Genomic DNA, 9423 nt, shown 5'->3' with positions numbered 1-9423 from the left:
TTTTTAATGTATTTTCTTAATTATTATCTAACAGTACAATTAAAAAGAGTAATTCAAAAACGAATTCCCAAATGAAGTATTAATCCATCAATAAATAGTTCAATTTGAAAACCCCAACCCCAACCCCCCCCCCCCCCCCCCCCCCACCCCTTCCCCCGAAATCACAATGTATGAGAATAAGTAGCAGAGTGTGCAAATTTAGGCATACCAGCTGGTGGTGAAGTAAACATCAAGTCTGGCTTTCCAAATGGGCCTGCAACATTGTGTTGTCTGCGAATGTCATGGGTGTTCCACATCCACTGTTCCATGGTGAGCTGTCTCTGAAGCAGTGGAAGGTGTGTATATTGCAAACAATTTCTGTAGGTGAACAAGTGGTTATTAAATTAATATTACATGAAATAACAGACGAACAGTAACTGTATAGTATCAATCTTGCTTTAAAGACAAGCTGAACCCATGTGGCGCGAGGCTCTGAGACGTATCAGACTGAAAACAAATCTTGTCTGACATGACAGAGTTGAGAGGCGGGCCATATAGCGTCTCAATTATTTGCTTTGACAATTCTGGGGACTGGGTTTGGTGTTGGCCAATCCTGGCATGTTCCGCCCCCAAATCGAGTGTTAGTTAGTTATACTTTATTTTTCCCCGGGGGAAAATTTGTCATGGGCAAGGTACACCATTGCTTCATATAAATTACACAATAATCACATAACATAGGGTAGAAGCATTTGACATGGTAGTGTGTAGGGCTTCATACAAGACCAAGTAGATGTCTTTTTCTAAGGATTGAAATTGTTGCCTAATTGTACTTGTTTTGTGGACTAAACCATATCAGACATAAATTATAAAAAGTATTTTAACACATTGACTGCCAGCCGTTTTTTTTTTGCTGTAGGTAGCTTTTGCCAAGCCGTTTTTTTGAGGATTCTGGCTCATTTTACAAGAGCCGAGGATTCTTTTCTGCTTGGAGTTTGTCAACACAAAGTTCACAAAAGTACTAGTGAGGTCTCTAGACCATAGTTCAAGCAGAAGGCCATTCGTGCATAATCTAATCCGATCACCCCTGACGTCAATCAAGTTCTAGTATGACGTGGTCAGTCAAAGTCTTAGTATGACGTCCGTAATGACATCAGATATGACGTCAGTTAATTCTCATATATATAGCAAGGGTTCTACGTCACCTCTCTCTCTCTGGCCGATCATAACAGCAGCAGCTTCACAGCAGTCCATCTCCCTTGAGCCCTCCTCCGGAGCGTTGTTTTGCACCATATCCGGAGACCGAATCAGCACCCTCAAGCCTTCTCTACCCGTGGAAATCCAACGCAGATATTCCCCGCATATTCCTCAACGCTTCCCACTCCATTCCCGGCATGTCGAGCTCCGAGCCAGAGCAGTCCATGAACAGCGACAGCAGCTCAGCCAACGAGACCCCGTTCCAGATCGGCCACGGTGCGTTCTTGCTTTCCGAGATGTCTGATGAAGACGTTGGCGAAGCGGCCGGACCACAGGCCGCCAACGCAGCCACGATGAAAAGGCCCGGCGCGCGTTCCCGTGGCACGGGGCGCGCCACTGCGACGGCCCTTGGAAGGAAAGCAGATGACGAAGTGCCGCGTGCGCCCGGTCGCCCAAGAACGCGTGCGAGCGTGCCAGAGGGGGAGGCCGCTCGGCGTGGACGTGCGAGAGGCCGCGGACGAAGATCAGCAGAGGCAGCCGCTCCGAGAGCGGGGAGACGCCAGGGAAATACAGGCCGTGGGGCCACCGCGAGACGCCATGTCCTTCCTGGCCGCACTGACCTCCAGGCCGCCGCCCCGGAAGCGGAAACGGCACCATTCGCAGCTCCGCCGAGCCGACAGGGGTCGTCAAGAGCCATTCTGCTGTCCCTGCTAGATGCTAGCAGATCAGTGGATGCTCGTCTGAGGGCCCTGGAAACCCCCCCCCCCCCCTTTCCCCCCACGTTCGCCACAGCCCAGCCAGTGCAGCAGCCGATCCCGCCCCCGCCCACGCAGCAAGCCGACGTGCTCCTCACCACCGCCCAACCCGCCCAGATGAACACCCTGGCGTCCGCCACGCCCGCCATCTCATTTGGTATGCCTTTTGTTTCTCCCTGTGCCGATGTGTCTCCCAGGTTGAGATCCCAGATTTTGAAGGGCAGAGACATCAATTTAGTTAGCATACTCCTGCGCCCACCCCCGCTCCCGCTGCCCGCAAAGGACCCGCCCCCACCAAACAAGAAATATTGATTTACATTGCTTTGAAAACACCACATGTACGGTAGGTGTCGCTCGTGTTTGATTAAATAAAGCGAGTTGATCGACAATCTACCCGGTCTGCGATCCGATCATCCCATCTTTAAACGCCCACTAATAACAATAGTAATAACACAAAAAAGGGCCAAGCCGGGAACCCCTAAGCCACTAAGTCACCAACCCCTAAGTCATCCCCTAAGCCACTAAGTCACCAACCCCTAAGTCATCCCCTAAGCCACCAAGTCACCAACCCCTAAGTCATCCCCTAAGCCACTAAGTCACCAACCCCTAAGTCATCCCCTAAGCCACTAAGTCACCAACCCTAAGTCATCCAAGTCCAGCGCCAAGTCGGGAAGTCACTAAGTCACCGAGGCCAAGCTGGGAACCCCTAAGCCACTAAGTCACCAACCCCTAAGCCACCAAGTCACCAACCCCTAAGTCATCCACTAAGCCACTAAGTCACCAACCCCTAAGCCACCAAGTCACCAACCCCTAAGTCATCCACTAAGCCACTAAGTCACCAACCCCTAAGCCACCAAGTCACCAACCCCTAAGTCATCCCCCAAGCCACTAAGTCACCAACCCCTAAGCCACTAAGTCACCAACCCCTAAGTCATCCCCTAAGCCACTAAGTCACCAACCCCTAAGTCATCCCCTAAGCCACTAAGTCACCAACCCCTAAGCCATCCCCTAAGCCACTAAGTCACCAACCCCTAAGCCATCCCCTAAGCCACCAAGTCACCAACCCCTAAGCCATCCCCTAAGCCACTAAGTCACCAACCCCTAAGTCACCCCTAAGCCACTAAGTCACCAACCCCTAAGCCATCCCCTAAGCCACTAAGTCACCAACCCCCCTAAGCCACTAAGTCACCAACCCCTAAGCCATCCCCTAAGCCACCAAGTCACCAACCCCTAAGTTCATCCCCCAAGCCACTAAGTCACCAACCCCTAAGTCACCCCCTAAGCCACTAAGTCACCAACCCCCCTAAGCCACTAAGCCATCCCCTAAGCCACCAAGTCACCAACCCCTAAGTTCATCCCCCAAGCCACTAAGTCACCAACCCCTAAGTCACCCCCTAAGCCACTAAGTCACCAACCCCTAAGCCACCAAGTCACCAACCCCTAAGTCATCCCCCAAGCCACTAAGTCACCAACCCCTAAGTCACCCCCTAAGCCACTAAGTCACCAGCCCCTAAGCCACCAAGTCACCAACCCCTAAGCCATCCCCCAAGCCACTAAGTCACCAACCCCTAAATCACCCCCTAAGCCACTAAGTCACCAACCCCTAAGTCATCCCCTAAGCCACTAAGTCACCAACCCCTAAGCCATCCCCTAAGTCACTAAGTCACCTACCCCTAAGTCACTAAGTCACCAACCCCTAAGTCATCCTAACTCCCGGAAACAATCTACTCCCCATGGCTCGCTACATCAGGCTCAGGCCTCAGACTGGCCCCAGCGCCAAGTTGGGAAGCCACTAAGTCACCCAGGCCAAGTCGGGTCACCAACCCCTAAGTCATCCAAGTCCAGCGCCCAGTCGGGAAACCTCTAAGTCACCCAGGCCAAGTTGGGAACCCCTAAGTCACTAAGTCACCAACCCCTAAGTCATCCAGCACCTCAAGAGGACGCTCCAGCTGGTCTTCATCAGCTCTCCAGCTACACCCGCCCGGAGCAGGCGGCCATACCGCGGCCCAAAGAACCCTCCTTCCTCAATCGGCGAGCATGGCAACAAACAGTGTCCCGGGCTCCGTGCCAAAATGTCTCGTTGGTGGTGGCTCCCCGAAAAGCACAGCGCCCAGTAGGCGCAGTAAATCTCCCGGATCATTTTTGGGGGAGAGAGAGAGTCGAGAGAGAGAGTCAGGGTCAGTCAGAAGGCCAAGTCGTGCGGCGCGCAAGGCCCGACCGAGCTGGGAAGCGCCAGCCGCAACGCAAGTAGGGGGGTCAAGATCGAAGGCCCGACCGAGTTGGGAAGCGCCAGCCGCAAGTAGCCATAAGTCGTTAAAAGGTCGAAGGCCAGAAAAGTACAATCAACTACCGGTGCCCGCAGATCTCAATTAACCTCCGGGAATCAGATCTTCCTTTTGGGGGATCTCCTAGCCTAAGCAGATGCCCTCCTCTTGCCTCAAGAGCAGCGCCACTGGCTAATGGAGTCATGCGCCAAAGCATTTGCCATGCATGCCGATTGCTAAATAAAGTTTGTTAAATCCTACGAACTGGCCTCTCATGATTGAAGTGAGGTCTCTAGACCATAGTTCAAGCAGAAGGCCATTCGTGCATAATCTAATCCGATCACCCCTGACGTCAATCAAGTTCTAGTATGACGTGGTCAGTCAAAGTCTTAGTATGACGTCCGTAATGACGTCAGATATGACGTCAGTTAATTCTCATATATATAGCAAGGGTTCTACGTCACCTCTCTCTCTCTGGCCGATCATAACAGCAGCAGCTTCACAGCAGTCCATCTCCCTTGAGCCCTCCTCCGGAGCGTTGTTTTGCCCCACCCACCTCCCCAGTCCGCCACCAACGAGTCGTGACTCCTGATCCCCCACGGGGGGGGGATCTCCTAGCCTAAGCAGATGCCCTCCTCTTGCCTCAAGAGCAGCGCCACTGGCTAATGGAGTCATGCGCCAAAGCATTTGCCATGCATGCCGATTGCTAAATAAAGTTTGTTAAATCCTACGAACTGGCCTCTCATGATTGAAATAGAATGTGTGCTTTCTCTGTCTAAAAGAGTTAGTTTGTAGAGTTAGTAGTTATGTAGATATTAGCCGTTGAGTACAGCATGGTTTTAGCGTCTGAGAGTGAAAGCTGAGATAATCGCAGTTTTGTGAAATTCAATCAAACAGGCAGAACAGTCACTTTAACCATTTATTTTTGGCATCAGTGAGAGATCAGACATCCAAACAATATAGTTCCGAACGCCCTCTCCTTCAACTCCTCCCTCCGTGGGCGTGTCTAGTGGCTTTCAGCCTGCGTTTGTCACAAGCGAGTGCTCTGCTGCTGGGAGTTTGAGCAGCCTCCCTCGCTGGCAGCGAGTTTGATCAGCCTCCCTCCCTGGCAGCGAGTGTGGATAGGTCTCACTCGTCTCTTGGGTTTGAGAGCCCCGATGAAGCCCCGTGCGACTCTAGGCTTTATGCTGCCCACACAGTCCATTTCTGGAACCCCCCACCGCAGCAGCGCGAAAGCGTCCCCGCCTACAGTATGAGAATGAGGCTCGTTCGTTTCTGACTGTAAAATCGCCAAGCCATTTCCTTGAGAATGGAGGAAGCAGCCGCGGGAGGTGGCTGCTTTTGGTTGACTTTATCTCTGTCGGGAGAGGACCGTCGCCACCTAGCTGGTCGGTAAAATAGATTATACACATTCAATACTTCCAATATCTCCATAGGAGACGCGGGGGGCATTGATCCACGTAGCACCGTCAAAAAAAAAAAATCGATTTTTTTTTACGTATTAATACGTCAATGGCAGTGAACCGCTGTTTTTTTTTTATATACGTCAGTGGCAGTCAACGTGTTAAGAGTATTTTTATAGGCCTACATCTTAAAATGTTTGGAAGGGATCTTTGAGGTTTGAAAGTCTTCTTATCATATTATATCTGATGTGAGGTTCACTTAGCTTTGCATAGAAACTGCCGGAAGAAATAATTTGTACTTGTATCCTTTAGTTCATTTCAGAGACTACTTTTTAAAATTGTTACTTGAGTAAATTAATAGAATCAGTACTTCAACTTTTACCAGTCTTAGTATTATTTATGTTTTTACACAAATAACTGTCCTTCTACTTAAGTAAAGAATGTGTGTACTTTTCCTATCCTGATGTGAGAGCCCATTTACCTTTGTCAAAAACTTTGCCGGCTTTGGACAGCTTTCATACACATTTTGACCAATGGCTTATTTTAAGACAAATGTCCATCACCAAACATTTTGTGAAGTCTCAGTGTATACATGTACATGTCTCAATGTCTATTATCCAGGAATCTCATCAACTCCACTGTAGCTTAAAAACTGAGCTCAGGGGAGCTTGTTGAACTGTCTACCCTATATCTTATACTGGCATACGTAAGTAGCTAACTGTGAATATTCTTTGGTCTTCTGCGTTCTTTTCTTTTTTTTCTGAATTTTTTGCCCATTTTTATCCCCCATTAGTGCTCATTTTAATTTATTTATCCTGGTTGCTGCTCTACCCTCTGCCGATCTGGGGAGAGCCAAAACTGGCTCCATGCTTCCTCCGAGACATGGGCAGTTAGCCAGCCGCTTCTTTTCACCTGACAGGGGAAGCTTCACCGGTAGGACATAGCACGTGGGAGGATCACGCTATTCCAACGTGTTCCCCTCCCTCTGAACAGGCGCCCCTAACGACCAGTGGAGGCACCACATCAGCAACCAGGATATTGCATGTTTTGGTGAGGGGTTCATATATGAAGGAAACCCTCTTGGGGCACGGGGAGAACATGTAAACTCCACACAGAAAGGCCCTTTGCGGGACCTGGCAACACCATTCCCTTGTCTGTTTGCGGGCGGGAAGAAAATTAAGACTTTGGAGGCAGGCTGTGTGCTGCCCACCCAACCAGAAGGGAGAATCAACAATGGTATTTTCTGTGCTATTTTTCCAGAACAAAAAGTTTTTTTCCCTTCTCTTGGCTTTTGATTGGGTGGCTTGGCTTGAAGGACAAGCCTGGATGGGTTAAAAGCAGACTATATTTCACCGCCCAACCGCAGTGCGCGTTGTGTGTGGCTGGCAGCATGTGTGTGTTGGGTTGTCGTGTGACAATAAAAGACTGGTTTGTCCGTCTGACTTAAAAAAATAAAATAAAATAGGCCTCAATTCACAAACTTCCTGTTAAAAGACCCTGTTAGTTTCCATAGGTATCGTATGATACATTACTAGGTCCAAATCCGAAGGAGAAATGAAATTCATTGTCTCAGAAAGTTCACTTACATGTGGACAGGATTATCCAACTCAATCTGGCCAGACTCCATCATGCCCTAGATATACAGATAATTACACAGGATGTTGACAATATCCACATTTTGTTGAGAATCAACTTGTCTTGCCAGCACAGTTGTTCAAGACGCCTTAGAAAGTGAGCAAAGCTGAATAATAATTGCCTAAGTATTACCTCAAAAGCTGCCTGCCATTTCTTGATCCAGGTTTTCTTCAACATGCTGTTGTAGCATTCAGCTCTCTATAAATCAAAATTGTGAAAAAATATACCCAAAATATAGGAGTCCAATCATTACACGCGACATGCAGGAGCACTGACCAAAATTTAAAAAGTATAGTAAACATACCTGATTGTGCACTGATGTGCCCATTCTGAAGCTGTCTTGTGCTTTGTCACCGTCCTGCCGTAAGTGAAATGCAATCTGCAACCAACAACATAGTTCTCCTTTCCTCTGTCTGCTCTGATGAGTTGTGGGCAACCTGTATTACAAAACAAAGCCAGCGACAAAGAAGGGATTGCGTTAAACGAGTGGTTTGGTTTTCAGCATAAGTCCTGTTAAAAAGGTTGTTGTTGTCATATCCACACCCATGAATAAAACTTAAAAAGAAACCCCGCTGTAGTCTAGCATTAAAAATATTTCAAGCACTGGCCAAATACTTCACGTAGTGCGGTGGTTCTCAATAGTTTTCACGTCAAGGCCCCTGAAAATGACACAAATTAGACCACGGACGCAAGGTTAATAATAATTTGCCCCAGGGTCCCCCATCTAATAAGATTTCAGCTTTTAGATGATAAGTGTATGAAACCCATGACCAGTCATAGATTATGTCATTGTATAACTTATGGATAGTATTACACAGACAAAATGTATGGCCCTTTTTGCACGCGACCCCCTGGAACCCCAATGATCCCTTGGGGGCCCAAGAACCACTGATGCAGTGTATTTTTCATTAGGGAATGGTGTACAACTAGAGCAGTGGTTTCCAACCTTGGGGTCGCCTGGAATTCTAATGGGGTCGCCTGAAATTTCTTTAAACACACACAACCAATTTAAAACGCCCGAATATGATTTGGGCTTCATGTAAAATAAATTATTTGAGTCAATGAGTTTAAGTCAGGATTGTGAGAATAAAGTCAGATCTGGAAAAAAGTTTGAATTAAGTTATTAATAATTTGGGGGGGGGGGCTGAATTCTGAGGGGGAAAAGACAGAATTCTGAGATTAGAGTCAGAATTCTGTCAGTACGTTCAGAAAGAAAAATCAGCATTCTCATTTTAATGTAAGAATTTGGAGGGGAAAAGTCAGAATTTTCAGATTAAACTCATAATTCAGCAAAAACAATCAGATTTCTGTTACATGTGATATCATTGATGAGGTCAATGATGTACCAACATACCGAAATTTGAACGTCTGCGGTCCAATTTTTGGAAAGTCAAAGTGGGGTCACAAGCCAAAAAAGGTTGGGAAGCACTGAGCTACAGGCAAATAAGGATTTTAAATGTCCCTCTGCCTCCTCATTGCTATCGCAACAAATCAAAAATAAATTAATTGAATGGCAAAGTATTGGCTGAATTTTTAAACATTTATACATACCATTGTGCTCTTGGACAGCATCAAGAAAGTATCTTGCAACAAAGCTTTGCTTCCTGTTAGATGTGCCAACCTTAAGCCACACAACTTTCCTTGAAAATCTATCAAGAAATGACAAATCCATCAATAACGGGGACATGATGATAGTTGAGCTATTACAGCTAAATGGTAACTATTACAGCAAAAGCCAGTCTGTACAGGTTGTAATATCAGGGTCACCACACCTTCTTCAATATCAAATTCAACTTTTTTAAAGGAATTTCGAGGCCCAATTCCCCAAATTCAAGGACCCAAAATGGCTTAGTTTGAGACAGGGATCAAGATTAATTACTGCTCCAACACTGCAAATTTTAGAATGATAACTACTCTAGCAGGCTTTACAGAAACTCACACAAAAATTTAAATGAGAGGCTTGAATGTGTGAAGCCTTCCTCAACTGTGCTGTGTTAGTTGCAATTTCAGATGTCAGAAATCAACCGACTGCAACGCTTGTTCCAACATTTTTAGTTTTCACTTGTCGAGAGCTGGAGGTGGAGCGAAGGAGGCTGCCTTGTAATTCTCTATGCAGGGAAACTCCTAAATTCAAGCACTTATTTTTTGCCCCTGTTTTTTTATCCCATTTTTATCCCCCATTAGTGCTAATTT

The 9423-nt window shown here is 47.2% G+C and overlaps 1 long non-coding RNA gene across 1 annotated transcript; it reads right to left on the bottom strand.

Moving 5' to 3' along the window:
* Positions 1–248: 248 nt before the first annotated feature.
* On the bottom strand, positions 249–8852 carry LOC310777623. The gene is made up of 5 exons (XR_014552746.1): positions 8782–8852; positions 7535–7667; positions 7363–7428; positions 7182–7228; positions 249–357 (listed from the first exon to the last, which is right to left on the bottom strand). It is a non-coding gene; the product is annotated as an uncharacterized lncRNA (long non-coding RNA).
* Between the last annotated feature and the right edge of the window lie 571 nt (positions 8853–9423).

This window comes from Poromitra crassiceps, assembly GCF_964638095.1.
Source record: "Poromitra crassiceps genome assembly, chromosome: 5".
In the NCBI taxonomy this organism is placed as follows: Eukaryota; Metazoa; Chordata; class Actinopteri; order Beryciformes; family Melamphaidae; genus Poromitra; species Poromitra crassiceps.
The sequence above is the reverse complement of the archived record's forward strand: the minus strand, read 5'-3'. Positions and strand labels throughout refer to the sequence as shown.